This window comes from Chlorocebus sabaeus, chromosome 24, assembly GCF_047675955.1.
Source record: "Chlorocebus sabaeus isolate Y175 chromosome 24, mChlSab1.0.hap1, whole genome shotgun sequence".
NCBI classification, from domain to species: Eukaryota; Metazoa; Chordata; class Mammalia; order Primates; family Cercopithecidae; genus Chlorocebus; species Chlorocebus sabaeus.
The window spans coordinates 57,191,437-57,212,524 of NC_132927.1; the positions used below are offsets into that span (position 1 = coordinate 57,191,437).

The 21,088-nt window shown below is 37.7% G+C and overlaps 1 protein-coding gene across 10 annotated transcripts in view; it reads right to left on the bottom strand.

Annotated features, from left to right (window-relative positions):
* CEP128 (centrosomal protein 128) overlaps positions 1-21,088 on the bottom strand; it is a 442,691-nt gene that overhangs the window by 365,423 nt on the left and 56,180 nt on the right. Inside the window, exon 1 of one of the 10 annotated variants that reach the window (XM_037984340.2) lies at positions 9,129-9,215. The exons of the other annotated variants lie outside the window; for them this stretch is intronic. The gene's annotated coding sequence lies outside the window, so the exon portion shown is untranslated. Of the gene's footprint in view, positions 1-9,128; positions 9,216-21,088 lie in introns of those variants that run through there. 10 annotated transcript variants of the gene reach the window in all.

A 21,088-nucleotide genomic window follows, 5' to 3' on the forward strand; every position in this document is an offset into this window, starting at 1 on the left:
TTTAGAATAATGTCCTTCAGGTTCATCCATTCATTGTTGCAAATGAAAGAATTTCCTTCTTTTTAAAAATTGAACCATACTCCATTGGATGTATATACGTGTGTATGTGTATTTCTTTATCTGTTCTTTGGTCAACAGATACTTATATTGTTTCCATATCTTGACTATTGTGAATAATGCTGCAATGAATATGGGGTATGCAGATGTCTCTTCAAGACACTGATTTCCTTTGGATATGTGTCCAGAAGTGAGACTGCTGGATCATTTGGTAGTTTTATTCTTAATTTTGATATTAACGTTTCTCTTACACAACTTCTGACATAGGTCCCAGTGATCCATGCTTCTTGGTGCTCATGCACCTGTGTAATCCTCTGCCCTTGAGTGTAGGCTAGCCCTCTAATAAAGAGAACACCGCAGAAGTGATGGGGTGTCACTTCTATTATTAGGCTGCAAAAAACTGACTTCCAATTTGCTAGCATCTTCTCTCTTGCCAGTCATCTTTTTGTCTGTTTGTTCTAATAAAGCAGGCTGCCACGTTATGAGATGTTCTACGGAGAAGCCACATGTCAAAGAAACAAAAGAAGACTTTTAACAGGTCGTGACAAACTGAAGTCTCAAGTCCAGTAACCTACAGGGAACTGAATCCTGACAATGACTTGTCATTCCAGTCAAGCCTTGAGAAGAATGCAGCCTGCAAGTGACCCAGAGCCAAAGGACCCAGCAAAGCCACACCTGTCTCTCAACCCACTGAAACTGCCAAATGAAATGTTGTTTTAAGCCAGTAAGTTAGGGGAAATATGTTACATTAAATGCTAATTGTACATACCCAGACGCCATGACCATCCTCTATGAACCCAGTATACAGGCCAGCCCCACGGATGCAGGCACCAGGCCTACCTCCAGGAACTCAGGTTCCAGGTGCATCTCAGTACTAGACTGGCCCCTGTAAGCACAGGCTCCAGGCCTTCCCCAATGGGCCCAGGTACAGGCCCATCCCAGTACCAGGCAGACCCCAACAGACTTAGGCTCTAGTCTCACCACAGTGCCAGGCCAGCTCCTATGGGCATAAGCTCCAAACCTAGCCCTAAGAACCCAGGCACTAGGGACACACCTGCAGACCCAATCAACTTGGCCCACACCAGTAGACCCTGGTGCCAGGCCAGCCCCAGAGGAGCCAGGATCCAGGTCCCCCCACAGAAGACCCAAAGTCAGTGTCTGCCCCAGTGAATACAGGCTCCAGGCTCAAACTCATAAACCCAGACAACAGGCTAGCCTCTGGGACCCAGATACCAGCTCAGCCCACCTGCTGGCCCAGTCACAAGGCCAGCTCCCAAAAAGACACCAGCAGCAAAGCTCATTAATGAACCCTGCCAGAGAGCCTACCAAAAATCTCCGCATAGACTCATTAAGTAAAGGGAATCCCCTGCCAAAGCCAGTCTGTAAAGTCTGGAAGAAGCATCTGCTTCTTCAAATGCACGGAAACTAAGGCCATAAGGATCATAAATGATCAGGGAAACATGGTATCACTAAGAGAATAAAATAAAGCACCAGCAAGCAATCCCAAAGAAATGGAGATCTTTAAACTGCCTAATAAAGAATACAAAACAATCATCTTAAATAAGTTCACTGAGCTACAAGAGAATACAGTAGTCCCATTTTACTCATGCAGGATACACTGCACAATCCCCAGCAGATGCCTGAAACCGAGGATGGTATCAAACCCTATAGATACCATGCACAATTTTTCCCTTCAGAATTTCACAGAGAGTAAATTTGTTCATATCACAGAAATTAAAAATCTCAGTGTACGTTTTTTTTCTTTCCTTATTAAGTTGAGACTTTCACATTTTCACTTAGAAGAAACACTTTATCCTTCTCTTTGGCATTGCCAAACTGTCAACATCACTACTCTGCACTTTGAAGCCATTATTTAGTAAAATGAGGGTTACTTGAACAAAAGCACTATCAGGTTACTGAGACAGTGAACCTGATAACTGACATGACCGCTAAGCAACTAATGGGTGGGTTGTGTGTATGGCATGGATATACTGAATAAAGGGATGATTCATGTGTCAGGAGGGATGAAGTGAGACCACTGAAGATTTCATTACTCTACTCAGAATGGCATGCAATTTAAATCTTATGAATTGTTTATTAATGAAATTTTTCATTTACTATTTTTATATTGCAGTTGACTACAGGAAGCTGAAACCATACAAAGCAAAACTGGGGGAAAGACAAGCTTCCGTACAGACACCAAAATCAGAAAATTGTTGCATGAACAAAATTGGAAATTCAACAGAGATAGAAACCATCAAAAAGAACAAAACAAAAATTCTTAATCTAAACAACACAATGACTGAATTGAATAATTCCACAGCAATCTTGAAGCAAACTAGATCATGAGCTCAAAGACAAGTCATTTGAAATTGCCCACTCAGAGAAACAAAAAGAAGAAGAAAGAAAAAGAATTAAGAGAAACTATGGAATTTATGAGATACCATCAAGTAAAGAAATTTACTCATTATGAAAGTCCCAGAAGGAGCAAAAAAAGCGAAGGAGATGAGAGGAGTTTACTTAAAGAAATAATAGCAGAAAACTTTCTATATCTGGAAAAAGAACATCCAGATCCTTGAAGATCAAATAACCACAAATATATTAAATATGAAGAGATCTTACTGAAACACACAATAATCAAATTCTCAAAAGGAAAAAACAAAGAGAAAATGCCAAAAGCAGCATGAGAAAAACAACTCATCACATACAAGGGAACCCTTATGAGACTATCAGTGAATTTCTCAGCAGAAACCAGGAGAGAACGAGATGATAAACTCAAAGTCCTGACAGGGGGTCAGGGGAGGGGGGTGCTGCCAGCCAAGAATATCATCATATTAACTTGCCTTACAAGTAATATAAAAAGCAGTTCTTCAAGACAAAATGAAAGAATGCTAATAACACAAAAGCATATGAAAGTATATAATTTCTTATATTCACTGTCAAAGTACTAATATATTCAAATTTAAAATAGTCCAATACTTACAATGGTAGTGTTTCAGTTACTTTTAACTCTAGTTTAAAAGTCAAAAGACAAAAGTATTAAAAATAACTATAGCTACAATAATTTTAATGGATATACAATATTTAAAGAGGTAAACTGTGATATCAATAATGTAAAATGAGAGGGGAAGTTAAAGTGTAGACTCTGTATGCAGTCCAAGTTAAGTTGTTATCAGCTTAAAATAGATTCTTACAAGATATTTTATGTAAATATCATGGTAACCACAAAGAAAAAAACCTGTGCATATTTAAAAGACAGAGAAAGCAGTCAAAGCATAACACTACAGAAAACTATCAAATCACAAAGGAAGACAGAGAGAAAAATGGAATGGAGAAACTATAAAACATTCAGAAAACAATTAAGAAAACAGCAGTAGCAAGTTCTTACCTGTAAATAAATGCTTTACATGTAAACAAATTCTCCAATCAAAAGACATAGAGTAGCTACATAGACTTTTTCTAATGACCCAACTGTATGCTGCCTAAAGAGACTCACAAATAGACTTTAGAGACACAAATAGACTGAAAAATGAAGGGATGGAAAAAGGTATTCTACACAAATGGAAACTAGAAGAAAACAGAGGTAGCTACACTTATATCAGAGAGAATACACTATAAGTCAAAAAATCTAAAAAGAAACAAACAAGGTCATTAAATAATTATAAAGGAGTCAATTCATCAAGAGGATACAATAACTGTCAATGTATATGCACCTAATCAGAGCACCTAAATATACAAAGCAAATCTTGATAGAACTGAAGAAAAGCTTAAACAGAAATACAATAGTAGTATTGTGGACAATGGACACATCATCCAGATGGAAAGGCCACAGAGAAACATTAGACTTGATCTACACTTTAAAACAAATGGACCTAACAAACATACACAGAACATTCCATCAAACAGCAGCAGAATACACATTCTTCTCAAGCATACACAGACCATTCTCCAGGACAGACCATGTTAGGCCACAAAACAAGTCTTAACATATTTAAGAAAATACGTATCTCTTTAGAGCATACAGGTATAAAACTAGATATAAATGAACAGAAAAATTCACTAACAGGTGGGAATTAAACTACACAATTCTGGATGATCAATGGGTCAAATAAAAACTGTAAAAGAAAATGAAAAAATACCATGATACAAATACAAACAGAAATACAACACACCAAAATTTATGGGATGCAAAAAAGCAGCTCTAAGAAGGAGTTTTATGGCAATAAATGCCTACATTTAGAAAAAGATCTCAAATAAATAACCTAACTATACCCCAAAAAACTAAAAAACAAAACAAAACTAAGCCACTGTCAGTAGAAAAAAGGAAGTCACAAAGATGGCAGCAACAATAAATGAAATAGAGGCTAGAAAAACAACAGAAAAGATCCATGAAACTAACAGTTTTTTGAGTTTTTTTAACTTTTCTTTTAGGTTCAGGGGTACATGTGCAGGTTTGTTATATAGGTAAATTTGTGTCACAGAGGTTTGATGTACAGATTATTTCTTCACCCAGGAACTAAGTCTAGTCACCAGGAATTATTTTTATCTGCTCAAAGTTAGTTTTTTGAAAAGATAAACAAAACTGAAAAAATGCTAGCTAGACTAAATAAGGGGAAAAAAAGAGTAATGACTCAAATAAATAAAATCAAAAGTAAAAGAGGAGACATCACAAATGATACCACAAAAATACAAAGTCTTGTAAGAAAATACTATGAACAATTTTATGCCAACAAATTGGATAACCTAGGAGAAATGGGTAAATTCCTAAAAACCTACAACTTACCAAGACTGAGTCACAAAGAAACAGAAAACAGCAACAGAAAATCCAAACAGACCAATAATGAGTAAGGTGATTCAATCAGTAATCAAAGACCTCCCAACAAAGAGAAGTCCAGAATCTGATTACTTCACTGGTAAAATCTATCAAACATGTAAAGAAGAACTAACGTCAATCCTTCTCAAGCTGTTCCAAAACACTGAAGATAAGAGAACATGTCCAACTTCAACCTATGAGGCCAGGAGTACCCTGACACCAAAGACACTACTAAAAAAGAAAACTACAAGCCAACATCCCTGATGAACACAGATACAAAAATCCTCTGCAAAATACTAGCAAGCCAAATTCAGCAGCACATTAAAAGAATCATTACCACCACAGTCACTTAGAATTTATCCCCAGAATACAAAGCTGTAAATCAGTAAGTGTAATATGCCACATTAACAGAATAAAGAATAAAAATCATGTGGTCTTCTCAATAGAAGCAGAAAAAGCATTTAATATAATTCAACATCCTTTCATGATAAAAAGAGAAACTTCCAATAAATGAGACATAGAAAGAATTTATTTTAGCATAATAAAGGCCATATACAACAAGCCAACAGCTAACATAGTACTCAACAGTAAAAATCTAAAAACATTTTCTCTAAGACCGGAAAAAGCCAAGGATGCCCACTATAAACACTTCCATTCAGCATAGTACTGAAGGTCCTGGCCAGAGCGAGTATGCAAGAAAAAGAAATAAAAGGCATCTAGATGAGGAAGGAAGAAGTTAAATTGTCCCTGTTTTCAGATGACATGATCTTATATATAGAAAGCCCTAAAGAGGTCCCTAAAAAAACTGTTAGAAGTAATAAATTAAGTTGCAGAAATCAAAATTCAGCATACAAGAATCAGCAGCATTTCTATACATAACAACTCAAAAAAAAAAAAAAAATCCTGTTCACTATAGCATCCAAAAAATACAAAGAAATAAATTTACCTAAGGAGACGAAAGATTGGTTCTCTGAAAATAATAAAATATTAATGAAATAGGAAGTGAGCAATGTAAAATCTTGGGAAAAGAAAATAGCCAGTGGAAAAAAAAATCAAGATATACAGAGAAAGCCACATAATGTAGGCACTATAGACCATGGTAAGGGATTTGGAACAAAAGAAACTCAGGGAGGATTTTTAAACCTGGAGGAATAATTAAACATATTGACAATTTAAAACAATAATTTGCCTGCAGTGAGAAGCACAGATAAAGGCAGGTATGGGAGCAGAGGGACCAACTTCAATGGATGCCACTGCAGTAAACCCACTGAGAAGAGACGGTAGCTTGAAAAGTAGTATTAGAAGTAGATGGAATTGAGCAAGATTTCAGAAATTAAAGGGGCAGGATCTTGTAATGGATTGGAAGTATGGTGTAAAGAAATGGATCTAGGTGAATCCTTGGTGACCAGCTTAAGATGCTGGATGAAATATGATGCCATTTCCTGAGACAGGGAAGACCAAAGTAAGTAAAAACAGCCCTAAATGAAGGTTGTGGACCTTAACCTAAAGACATATATTTATAGCTTTTTGAGTGATGACATAATTCCTAATAAGAATTATTTTAAAGAAAGCATATTTTAGTACTTATTTTTTCTTTCTCTGAGACCTAACGGAAAAATGTTAAAAATGTAATCCAATACTAAAAAATTCATATTTATCAGGATACCATTTTCAACTACGTTTAATACTAGAATACCAAAAATTCCTAAATCTCCATATTTGGTTATAAAAATAGCAGAATAACAAGAATAAAAATTAGAATGGCTTTTAAGATTAGTAGTTAATGAAAGGTCAAACAAAAGAAAAAGCATTCTGTTTAAAAGATTGTATTATCACTTTTCAATATGTTGATTCCTCAGATCTTTAACAATACCTGGTGCTTCAAAGTCCACTTAAAGAAATATGTTACATATTTATATATGTAACTGCTGCTGTAATCTATGCAATAATCATGTTATTCTAAATGCAGTATTCACAGAATTCTTATATATTCTACTAATGGTCAGCCCTTTCAAAAACAGCTGGATCCATGTTTACATTTTTATTCTTTATAGTGACCCTACTATAGAAAACTAAAATAGAATTGACTTTTTCCTCCATAAATAATCAAACAACATGTGGTCATATCACACTCAACTCAATAAAATCTAGACAACTAATAAACTGAAATTTCCCCTATGGAATAAGGCCTATGCAATATTGATTGCTTATCACCACAATTAAGTGTTAACAGAAAATATTTTCCATGACATCATACTATAAACGATAACTCTTCCCTTCCAATGGGCAATTTGACATAAGCAAAAAATATTTATGATTCACAAAAGATTAACACATCAAATGTTGACATATATGACAGCAACCAAAACTTTTTGTCTCTCAAAGAAAAATGTGTTCCACAAGCTTTCAAGATATATTTTAGTTACTGAGAAAATGCATGATAAACAACTGTAGCCTCAGAATAATACACAATAAATGTGATTAACAGTGCTTACCAGTGGAAAGTTAAATTGGCGAGAGATAGAGGCAGCCATTTATTTTCACTTTACATATGTACAATATTTAAGTTTGCCACAGTGAATGTGCATCACTTTGGTAATTTTATTTTAAATTTAAATCAGAAGCGGGGGAAACAGCTGCAGTCTCTGAAAAGCTTAACACTCAAATAATGAAACCATCTTCTCTGACAGCAGGTTATGAATTCACAAATACAACACAACACGTCAACCAGTTATAAAACATGAAAGTTGACTTCAATTGGAAGAAGTGAGTCACAAAGTCTATATTAAGCCCTGGAAACAAACATCAGGTGGCCTTCGGAAGACCTTCTTAATTCCAACAATTGTTTTTAAGTTTTGCTTTGGACATTTTTTTTCTTAATCAGGACCATACACACATACAAGAAATTTGAGATGCCCTTCATGCAATTATGAGACAATCTTACTTTGACAGCAAATTCCAGAAAGCACAAAACAAGGTGTAACATCACAACTGATGTAAGGAACTGGCAATGAGCAATTCAACTGAGTGCACAATTATGTGGGCACAATTTTCTGGGTTGAGACAATATAAAAGGCTGTGTCCTCATGAGCGGGGCAGAAGGGATAGTTGGGTAAACTAGCAAGTTTTATACAGCAATTACACCAATGAGCTAGGCACCAGGGAGGTGTGACAACCAGTTGCACTTTATGTGATGTAGAGTCATTCTTGATGCAGGGCAATAAAGATATGAAACTTTGAGCTCTCTCTGAACTCAGCTAACTGCTAACTTTTTACTCAGTGGGTATATTTTAAACACAAAGTAAAACTGTAGAATGTATATAGATGATACTTACTAGTTTTATTTGCTACGTGAAAGAAATCCAAATAAAATGATAACTGTTTATTACAGGTTCTCTTGTCACATGGCGAAAGGTGAAACAATAAATGTAATCTGCACTGTGCAAATTAGTACTATTAAACCCCAAATTGAAACCATCCCAACTATCTAACAGTTTCAAAAAACAGCATGACAGTAAAACTGGATATGACCATGGCTCACTCAGGTCTACAGGGACCTCAGTAGAATATTAAGGATATCCAAATTTAGATCAAAGCCCATTTACAAGTAATATAATAATTTGGCAGTGTCCCCACCCAAATCTCATCTTGAATTGTAACTCCCACAATTCCCACATGTCATGGTAGGAACCCAGTGGCAGGTGACTGAATTATGGGGGCGGGTCTTTCCTGCACTATCCTTGTGATATTTTTAATATCACAAATATTTTAAATAAAATAAGAATATTTTAAATAAATTTCTTTTAAAAATGGGAGTTTCCCTGCACAAGCTCTCTCTTTTTGCCTGCCATCATCCACGTAAGATGTGGCTTGCTCCTCCTTGCCTTCTGTCATGATTGTGAGGCCTCCCCAGCCATGTGGAACTGTAAGTCCATTAAACCTCCTTCTTTTGTAAATTGCCCAGTCTTGGGTATGTCTTTATCAGCAGCATAAAACCAAACTAATACAACGAGCATGTTCATAAGATGTATATCTAGGTAGCAAGTGAAAGAAGCCTCATGCAAAAGTTGAAAAACTTAGTCAAATCCTGTGCATTAGAAACCATAGCCTGGGTGCAGTGGGGTAGCTCATGCCTATAATCCCAGCACTTTAGGAGGCTGACCATCTGAGGTCAGGAGTTCGAGACCAGCCTGGCCAACATCGTGAAACCCTGTCTCTGTTAAAAATACAAAAATTAGCCAAATGTCATGTCACACACCTGTAATCCCAGTCACTGAGGAGGCTGAGGCAGGAGAATCACTTGAATCCAGGAGGTGGAGGCTGAGATCACACCACTGCACTCCAGCCTGAGTGACAGAGTGAGAATCTGTCAAAAAAAAAAAAGAAAGAAAGAAAGAAGAAGAGAGAGAGAGAGAGAGAGAGAGAGAGAGAGAGAGAGAGAAAGAAAGAAAGAAAGAAAGAAAGAAAGAAAGAAAGAAAGAAAGAAAGAAAGAAAGAAAGAAAGAAAGAAAGAGAGAGAAAGAAAGAGAGAGAGGGAAAGAGAAAGAGAGAGAGAAGGAAGGAAGGAAATAACAAAGATAGTAATGACATAGGATATGTAAAAAAGATTAAAAGATTAAGGAGTTTCACTTCCAGAAATAACAGACTAGATAATTCAGATGAAGGTAACTAGAAAGTTAGAAAGAATATTTTAAATATAATTGTTTTTTAAAACACTGGGAAGTTAAAAAGTAATAAGGAAATATGAGAATAATATGCAGAAGAAAGAAACCCAGAGAGAACGGTCTATCCTTTGAAATCACTTTTTCCCCTGAAATATCAGCTCATTTCAGAAAAGGCAGCTGAGACACTGAGAAGCTGAACAGAGTTTTTACCAGATTCTTAAGGTTAAATGAGAAAAAGAGTTGAGTTGAGAGACTTGCAAGTAATGGGTCCCTGATTAATCACTCTCTTAGCCTTTGGACTGGAATCCTGAAGGGCTATACACAAGCAGTAAGGGTGAATCAGAAATACTCAAGATCCAGTACCAAAGTTTATTAAGTATCTCAACAACAAATAATAAGATAATCCACGATTGCTACTGACCCTAGTCTATAACAAAAAGTAAATGTCTATATTCTCATACATAACAATGTCCTAAGGCCTCAAATTGTCTATTCAAATTTTGTTGGCAGAAAATAACGTGGGTTTTCTGTCATCAAACAACAGTAACTAGAGAATCAAAAGTAAATAGTAGGACAAAGCAATGTGATCAAAGTCCAAGAAAAGCAAGGGATAATAGACAATCGAAACAGACACATAGAAGATCTAGATAATGAAGTCATGAGACACAGATAAACAGATTGATGATTTTGATAAACAATTACAAAGTTAAAAACAATCAGATGACAATTCTAGTAGTGAAACTTTCAATGATTTAAAATGAAAACAGTGAGTGGGTTTAATAGGCTTGCCTCAGCTGAAGAGAGATTAAGTTACTAAATAAAAAGTCAGAAGAAAATATTCAAAATAAAGAAAGAAGAAAGAATTAAAACTGACAGAAATGAGCATAAGAGAAAAAGGGGATAAAGTCAAAAGTTCAAGATTATATGTAATGTGAAGTCCTAAAAGAAGAGACAAAGAATAAAAGTAATTTTTGAAGAGATAATGGTACTATAAGCATCAAGCAACAAGTCAAAACACACACACACACAAGTTTATCATAGTAAAACTATAAATAAAAACAAAGAAGAAAAACTCAAAAGCAATTACAGAAAAAAAAAAATCTATTACACCTTTAAAAAAAAACACTAGGCCGGGCACAGTGGTTCACGCCTGTAATCCCAGCACTTTGGGAGGCCGAGGAGGGTGGATCACAAGGTCAGGACACCAAGACCATCCTGGCTAACATGGTGAAGCCCCATCTCTACTAAAAATACAAAAAATTAGCCAGACGTGGTGGTACACGCCTGTAGTCCCAGCTACTTGAGAGGCTGAGGCAACAGAATCACTTGAACCTGGGAGGTGAAGGTTGCAGTGAGCCAAGATCGTGCCACTGCACTCCAGCCTGGGCATCAGAGCGAGACTCCTACCTCAAAAAAAAAAAACAAAAAACCATCAATAAGACTAATATCTGATTTCTCAAGAGAAACAATGAAACCCCCAAATGATTAAATTTCTTTAAAATACAGAATGGCGGGGGGGGAATGGCTTATCTAGAATTTTCTATCCAGTGAAAATTTCCTTCAACAAAGTAAGTGAAAGACATTTTCAGACACACACAGAGAAGATTTTTCACCAAAGCACACGCTCTAAAGGAAATTACAGATGGGACACTTTCGTGCATATGTACGCTCACCCTAAAGGAAATTTTTAAATATGTTCTTAAGGTAAATGTACAATCTGAAAAATGTAAAAAAGACTGAAGAACAAAAAACAGTAGATCTAGGGGTAAACCTAAATAAACCACTATTGCATAAAATAATAGTAATGTCTTCTAAGGCTCGATTAAATACAAAATTAAATAACAAAATAGCATAAAAGTGAAAAGCGAGGTTTATGGAGTCGAGGTGCAGTAAGATCTTTGCATTTTCTGAGAAGAGGTAAAAGAATTAATTTATATTAGTTTTGAAACATCAAAGACACATGTTGTAATCCCTAGGGTAACAATGGAATAACAAGATATAATTAGAAGCTAATAGATGTGGAATACAGAAAAATGAAAACTAATAAAACCAAAAAACACACACACACAAAAAGGAAATATAGTAAGTGGGACCAAGAGAAAGCAAATAGTAAGATGGTAAATTTAAATAAATGAAATCAACATTTACATTAAATGTAATACAGCAAATCCTCCAACTCAAAACAGTGTTATACTGACCTTTAAAAAAAATTTAATGATACCCTATAAAATTGCATGAAAGATATCAAATTCAAGAAATAAATTGTATTAAAAATGTATAAGATATAAAACTTCTTAGAGTGACGTCAGCAAGCTGGCCAACTAAATGCTCCTAGCACTTTTCTCCACCACAAGAAAACTCACACACACACACACAAAAACCACATTTTGAACCAAAATAACTACAGGAGAGCAATGAGAACAGCAAAGTAGCAACAGAAATTCTATAGGGAACAAAAAGCCGGAATGGCTGCACAGGGAAGGAAAGGAATCACCTTGCCCCACTACCTCATCCCCCCGTTTGGGGATCAGCCCTACCACCTAGGGACAAGCTACTTCAGAGTCACTGCGTATCCCTATCTCAGTTACCGCTATATCCTCCCCTTAGGACCAAGCTGAAGGGATGCGCCACTCCCAGCGACCCAGAGCCTTCAAGTGCTGGAACAGTCTCACAACAGGTGCCAGGGCCAAGACAATACCCACCCTCCACCCCAGGTACCTCAGGCCTTGGGCACACTGGAGAATTTATGCCTCTGGAGCCACAGCAGATGTGGCACCCTACCACCTGGGTACCTCAGACCTCCTACATACCGGAGAAGTGGCACCCCTCATGGCACACCCAAGGTAGTGCTCTGCCACACAGGGACCTCTGGCCTCCTACACACCAGAGAAGTCTCCTTCAACACCATGCCATTGGTGAGGCAGCAGACCCTCCCCCTGCAGGGACCCTGGTCGTCCAGCATACTGGAGCAGTCGCGCCTCCCAGCACACAGGTGACGTGACACCACATACCCAGGAATCCAGAGGCTCTACTGACTCACGTAGCTGCACTTTAGCAGTGCCTCACATACCAGGGAATAAGAGCCATGGCTGAGCTGTGCCACCGCACCCTGTATGCCCAAGAACCACAACACACCCCATCTATCTGGAAATAGACTAGCCCTCTACTGTCTAAGCTACTCAGGCACCTCATCTCTTCAAGGAATGGAGTCATCTCTGTGCTTCTCTCCACCACTTGAGATCCAAGTCACGTCGGTATATTGCCATTCCTCAGTCCTTGCTGCTGTTGCAGCTGGCCTCTTAAAGCTTGGGTTACTGCCATATCCCACCCACCATCACAGAGTCCAGAGTCACCACTGCATGGTTCCTCATATCCTGGAGTCCAGAGTCACCACTGCATGGTTCCTCATATCCTGGAGTCCAGCCTTCTACTGTGCCCTGTTGGTTTTAGGTCCCAAATTGCAGTTGTGCCCAACTCCAGGGCCTGAACGTCTGGAGCACCCCTTCCTCGTTGGAGCCATACAAGTGTGGTGCCCTGCTCCCATGGGTAAGAATCACAGCTGCTTCCCAACCCCCTGGGCCTGAGCTGCCAGGTTGTCCCTTAGAGCAACAAACCTTAGCTTACTGGAAGAACTGCATCCACTCATGCCTTGGAGAGTGATTCTGTACCTCAAGTCCCAGGTGCTACAATAGTTTCAGAAGACAATGAGTGCAAGAGCCTGACCTCATGACCACTCTGAGCATCTGTGCCATGGATCCCAGTGCCACTGTAGCAGCCTGTGAACCGGGTCAGATCCAACTTCAAGAGAGATCCTCTCAGCTAAGAATCCCCACGCTAAGGAAGACAAAAACAGGAGAATCCCTAAAACCCTTGCTCTAATAACCTACATAGCCGCTGTCACTAACAAATTCCTTCAGCCTAGACCACTGAGGCTCTGCAGGTATCACTAACATTAATCACAAATGAAAAAGCTTCAGAGAGACTATAACGCTGCACTGACACAGAAGTAGAGCCACCACACTCTGCCACAGCAGGACCCTCAGGCCCATCTGCAGCTAAACGTTTTCCCTTACAAAAGCCACTCTGTAAAGTTTGGAAGGAGTGACTGTACCACCAGATAGACAGAAATTAACACAGCGACACAGAAAAAAATGATAAAGCAAGGAAATATGACACCACCAAAGAACCACAATAATTATACAGTAATTAATCCCAAAGAAACAAAAATTTATAAATTGACCCAAAGGAATTTCAAAATAACACCCTAAAAACTCCAATGAGATGCAAGAAAATACAAATAGACAATTCAATAAAAACAGGAAAACAATTAATGATCTGAATGAGGAATTCAACAAAGAGATGTATGTCGTTAAAAAAAAGAACCAAACATAAATCTTGGAGCTGAAGAATTCAATCAATGAGATAAGAATAAAATTGAGAGTTGCAACAGCAGAGTAGATCAAACAGAAGAGTTTGTGAATTTGAGATGAGTATTTTGAAATGACTCAACCAGAGGGGAAAAAAGAATGAAAAAGAGTAAAGACTTATAAAAAACCATCAAGCAAATAAATGTTCACAACTGGGAATTTCATAAAGAGAAAAGACAGAGAAAAGAATGTTTACTTAATGAAATAATTGCTGAAAACCTCCCAAGTCTTGGAAAAGATACAGATATCCAGATCTATGAAGCTCAAATGTTCCCAAATAGATTCAATTCAAAGAGATCCTCTTCAAGTCATATCATGATCAAACTGTCAAAAATCAAAGACAATTTTTAACAGCAGCAAGAATTAATATCAAAATTTCTTACACTCTGCCAAAAAATGGAGCTAGAAGAAATATATCAAAACACATCATCACTTTGAAACCTAAGCCAGATAAAGACATCACAAGAAAAGAAAGCTATGACAATCTTTCTGATGAACACTGATGGAAATCCTCAATAAAATATTTGCAAATCAAAGCCAACAACACACCAAAAAAATTATACACCATGACCAGAGAGGATTTATTCCTGGCATACAAGGCTGATTAAACATATGCAAATTGATGTCATACATCATATTAACAGGACAAAATATAAAAACCACATTCTAATCTCAACTGATGGAAAAAAAAAACATTTAACAAAGTCCAACATACTTTCTTGATAAAAACTGTCAAAAATTTAGGCATATAAAGAAAGTTCCTCAACATAATAAAAACCATTTATGAAAAGCCCACAGTGGACATTATAAAAATGAAGAAAAACCGAAAGCTTTTCCATTGAGATCCAGAACAAGGCAAGGATGCCCCCATCCTTCTATTCAACATAGTACTAAAAGTACCAGCAAGAAAAATCAGACAAGAAAAAAATAAAATGCATCCAATTGGAAAAGAAGTAAAGTTATCTCTATTTGCAGAGGAAATGGTCCTACACATCAAAACCCCCAAAGATTCCACCAAAAAAAAAAAAAAAAAAAAAAAAACTATTACAAAAAATAAGCTCATAAAGGATAGAAAATCAACACATAAAAATTACATTTTTATACACAACAATCTAACTGAAAAAGAAATCAGGAAAATAGTTCCATTTATGATAGCACTAAAAAAAAAACTGAAGAAGCAAGAATAAACCAAACCCAAAATTAGTAGAATAACAAAGATCAGAGTAGAAATAAATTGAAATTAAGAAAATACAAAAGATGAATGAAATGAAAAGTTGTTTTTTTGAAAAGATAAGTAAAATTGACAAACCTTTAGCCAAACTAACTAAGAAAAAAATAGAGAATACCCAAACACAAAAAAATGAGAGGTGAAAATGGAGACATTACAACTGCTACTGCAGAAATTCAAAGGATCATTAGTGGCTACTGTGAGTAACTATATGCCAATATATTGGAAAATCTAGAAGACATCTAGAAAAAAACTCCTAGACAGACACAACCTGCAAAGATTGAACCATGAGAAAATCCACAAGCTGAACAGACCAATAACAAGTAAAGAGATAAAAGACATGTCTTCTAGCAAAGAAAACCCTGAAACCCAATGGCTTCATTTTCGAATTCTACCATTTAAAGAACTAATACTTATCCTATTCAACCTATTCCAAAACATAGAGTAAGAAGAGTAACAGAGTAATATTGGCCATTTTACAAGGCCAATATTATCTTAATACCAAAACCAGATAGACACATCAAAAAAGAAAACTACAGGCCGATATCCCTGAGGAATACTGATGCAAAAACCCTCAACAAAATACTATCAAGATGATTTCAATAACACATTTTTAAAAGGTCATCAAGACCAAGTGGGACTTAGCCCAGAAATGCAAGGATGGCTTAACACATGCAAATTAATCAATGAGATACATCATATAAACAGAATGAAGGACAAAACCATATGATCATTTCAATTGATACTAAAAAGGCATTTGATAAAATTCAACAACCTTTCAATAATGAAAAGCCTTCAAACAACTGAGTATACAGGAACATACCTCAACATAAGAAAAGCCACATACAACAGACCCACAGCAACGATCATTCCAAATGAGGAAACAATGAAAGCCTTTCCTCTAAGATCTGGAACAAGACAAGAATGCCCACTTTCACCACCATTATTCAACATAGCACCAGAAGTCCTAGCTAGAATAATCAGACAAGATAAAGGAAGGGCATCCACACAGGCACAGGCAATCAGAGCAAAAACAAACAAATGGTATCACATCAAGTTAAAAAGCTTCTGTACAGCAAAGGAAACAATCAACAGAATGAAGAGACAACCCACAGAATGACAGAAAATATTCATCTGACAAGAAATTAATAATCAGAAAACATAAGACCAAACAACTCTTATCAGAAAAAAATCTCATAATCCAATTTAAAATGGGCAAAATAGCTGAATAGATATTTCTCAAAAGAAGACACACAAATGGCAAGCAGGCATACAAAAAGGTCATCATTGATCATCAGAGAAATACAAATCAAAACTACAAGGAGATATCATCTCACCCCGGTTAAAATAATTTATATCCAAAAGACAGACAATAACAAATGCTGGTGAGGGTATGGAAAAAAGAGAACCCTCCTACACTGTTGGTGGGAATGTAAATTAGTACAAGCACTACGGAGAATGATATGGGGGGTCCTCACAAAACTAAAAATAGAGCTACCACATGATCCAGCAATTCCACTGCTAGGTATAAACCCAAAACAAAAGAAATCAGTGTATCAGACATCTGCATTCCCATGTTTGTTGCAGCACTATCCACAATAGTCAAAATTTGGAAGCAATCTAAGTGTCCATTAACAGATGAATGGATAAAGAAAATGTACTTATACACAACAGAGTACTATTCAGCCATAAAAAGAATGGGATGCTGTCATTTCCAACAACACAGATGGAACTGGAGGTCATTAGGCTAAACGAAATTAGCCAACACAGAGAGGCAAACATCGCATGTTCTTACTTATTTGTGGGATCTAAAAATAAAAACAATTGATCTCATGGAGCTAGAGAGTACAAGAGTTGTTATCAGAGGCTGAAAAGGGTAGTGGGAGGATGGGTAAGAGGAAGGAAGCTTAATGGGTATTTAAAAAATACAGTGAATAAGACCTGGTATTTCACAGCACAAAAGGGTGACTACAGTCAATAAGAATTTAATTGTACATTTTAAAATAACTAAAAGATTATAACTGTTGTTTGTAACACTGAGGATAAACGCTTGAGGTAATGGATACTCCATTTACTCTGATGTTATTATTATACATTGCATGCTTATCAAAACATCTCATGTACCCGTAATTATATACGTGCCTACTACCTACCCACAAAATTTTAAATAAAAAATTTTTTTAAATAAAATAAAGGCGGAATCTTTGAGAGTGGGGAAAAAAAGAAATAAAGGGCATCCAAATTGAAAAGGAAGAAGTCAAATTAATTATCTTTGTTTGTAGATGACATGATCATCTATTTGAAAAAACCTAAAAACTCCATCAAAAAACTGTTAGAACTGATAAACTCAGTGAAGTTACAGAATACAAAGTCAACATACAAAAATCAGTAGCATTTCTATATGTCAACAGTAAACAAACCGGAAAAGAAATCAAGAAGGTAATCCAATTTACAATAGCTAAAGATAAAAATTAAATACTTAAGAATTTAAACAAAAAAGTGAAAGATCTCTACAGTGAAAACTGTATAAGATTGATGCAAGGAATTAAAGAGAAACTATTAAAAAATGGAAAGATATTCTATGTTAATAGATTAGAAGAATCAATATTGTTAAAATGTCCATACTATCCAAAGTAATCTACAGATTCAGTGCAATACCAATGACATTCTTCACTGAAATAGAAAAAAAATCCTAGAATTTATATAGAATTATAAAAGACCCATAATATTCAAAGCTATCCTGAGCAAAAAGAACAAAACTGGAGGAATCACATCACCTGACTTCAAATTATACTACAGAGCTATAGTAACCAAAACAGCATGGAAGTGGCATAGAAACAGAAACATAGACCAATTAAACAGAATAGAAAACCCAGAAGCACATCCAAACAACCACACCAAACTCATTCTAGACAAAGTTGCAAAGAACATGTATTGGGAAAAGGAACAGACATCTCTTCAATAACTGGTGCTGGGAAAACTGGATATTCATATGCAGAAGTGTGAAACTAGATCCCTATCTCTTAACAAAGACAAAAATCAAATCACACAGATTAAAGACTTAAATCTAATACCTCAAACTATGAAACTATTACAAGAAAACACTGGGGACCAAACTCTCCAGGACATTGGAGTGACCAAAGATTTCTTGAATAATAACCCAAAAAGCACAGGCAGCCAAAGCAGAAATGGACAAATGGGATCACATCAAGTTAAAAAGCTCGCACACAGCAAAGTTAACAGTCAACAAAAGGAAGAGACGACCCAGAAAATGACAGAAAATTTTTGCAAACTATCGACCTGACAAGGGATTAATAACTATTATACAGAGAGTTGTCAAGACGGCTCAGTAGGAAGAGCTCCAGTCTGCAGCTCCCAGAGAGACCAACACAGAAGGTGGGAGATTTCTTCATTTCCAACTGAAGTATCCAGTTCATCTCACTGGGACTGGCTAGACAGTGGGTGCAGCCCACGGTGAGTGAGCAGAAGCAGGGTTGGGCATCGCGTCACCGGGGAAGTGCAAGGGGCCGGCGAACTCCCTTCCCTAGCCAAGGGAAGCCATGAGGGACTGTGCTGTGAGGGACTGCGCTATCTGGCCCAGACATTATGCTTTTCCCATGGGTTTCGAAGCCCACAGACCAGGAGATTTTGTTGTGTGCCTCTACCACCAGGGCCCTGGGTTTCAAGCACAAAACTGGGCGGCTGTTTGGGCAGACACGATCTAGCTGCTGGAGTTTTTCTTTTGTAGCCCCGTGGTGCCTGCAACCCCAGTGAGACAGAACCGTTCACTCCCCTAAAAGGGGGCTGAAGCCAGGGAGCCAAGTGGTCTCACTCAGCAGGTCCCACACTCACAAAGTCCAGCAAGCTAAGAACCACTGGCTTGAAATTCTTGGGCCAGCATAGCAGTCTGAAGTCGAACTTGGTGGTGGGAAGGGCATCCACTGAGACTAGAGTAGGCGGTCTTCCCCTCATAGTGTTAACTCTGACTGTGTGTAACACTCACCACAGCACGGCAAAGCACCGGGGGCCAGACTGACTCTCTAGATTCCTCTCACTGGGCAGGACATCTCTGAAAGAAAGGCAGCAGCCCCAGTCAGGGGCTTATAGATAAAACTCCCATCTCCCTGGGACACAGCACCTGGGGACAGGGGCAACTGCGCACGCAGCTTCAGCAGACTTAAATGTTCCTGCCTGCTGGCTCTGAAGAGAGCAGCGTACCTCCTAGAACAGCACTTGAGCTCTGCTAAGGGAAAGACTGCCTCCTCAAGTGGATGCCTGACCCCCGTGCCTCCTGACTGGGAGACACCGCTCAGCAGGGGTGAACAGACACCTCATACAGAAGAGCTCCGGCTGGCATCAGGCAGGTGTCCTTCTGGAACGAAGCTTCCAGAGGAAGGAGCAGACAGCAAAATATTTGCTGTTCTGCAGCCTCAGCTGGTGATACCCAGGCAAATAGGGTCTAAAGTGGACCTCCAGCAAACTCCAACAGGCCCGCAGAAGAGCAGTCTGACAGTGAGAAGTCAGAAAACTAACAAACAGAAAGCAGTAACACCAACATCAACAAAAAGGATGCCCACAGAAAAGCCCCATCCAAAGGTCATCAGCATCAAAGATCAAAGGTAGATAAATCCATGAAGATGAGGAAAAACCAGTGCAAAAATACTGAAAATTCCAAAAACCAGAATGACTCTTGTCCTCCAAATGATCGCAACTCCTCTCCAACAACAGTACAAAATTGGACAGAGAATGAGTTTGACTTTGACAGAAGTAGGCTTCGGAAGGTGGGTAATAACAAACTCCTCTGAGCTAAAGGAGATTCTAACCCAATGCAGGGAAGCTAAGAACGTTGATAAAAAATTATAGGAACTGCTTACTAGAATAACCACTTTAGAGAAGAATATAAATGACCTGATGGAGCTGAAGAATACAGCACAAGAACTTCGTGAAGCATAGACAAGTATCAAAAGCCAAATTGATCAAGCAGAAGAAAGGATATCAGAGATTAAAGATCAACTAAATAAAATAAAGCATGAAGACAAGATTAGAGAAAAAAGAATGAAAAGGAACAAACAAAGCCTCCAAGGAATATGGGACTATGTGAAAAGACCAAACCTATGATTCACTGGTGTACCTGAAAGTGACAGGGAGAATGGAACCAAGCTGGAAAACACTCTTCGGGATATTATCTAGGAGAACTTCCCCAACCTAACAAGACAGGCCAACATTCACATTCAGAAAATACAAAGAACACCACTAAGATACTCCTCGAGAAGAGCCATCCCAAGACACATAATTGTCAGATTCTCCAGGGATGAAATGAAGAAAAAAAATGTTAAGAGCAGCCAGATAGAAAGGTCAGGTTACCTACAAAGAGAAGCCCATCAGACTAACAGCAGATCTCTCAGCAGAAACACTACAAGCCAGAAGAGAGTGGGGGACAATATTCAACATTCTTAAAGAAAAGAATTTTCAATCCAGAATTGCATATGCAGCCAAACTAAGCTTCATAAGCTAAGGAGAAATAAAATCAAACAAACAAGCAAATGCTGAGGGATTTTGTCACCACCAGGCCTGCCTTACAAGAGCTTCTGAAGGAAGCACTAAACATGGAAAGGAAAAACCAGTACCAGCCACTGTAAAAACATACCAAATTGTAAAGACCATCAATACCAGGAAGAAATCGCATTAACTAGCGGGCAAAATAACCAGCTAGCATCATAATGACAGGATCAAATTCACACAAAACAATATTAACCTTAAATGTAAGTGGGTTGGCCGGGCGCGGTGGCTCAAGCCTGTAATCCCAGCACTTTGGGAGGCCGAGACGGGCGGATCACGAGGTCAGGAGATCGAGACCATCCTGGCTAACACGGTGAAACCCCGTCTCTACTAAAAAATA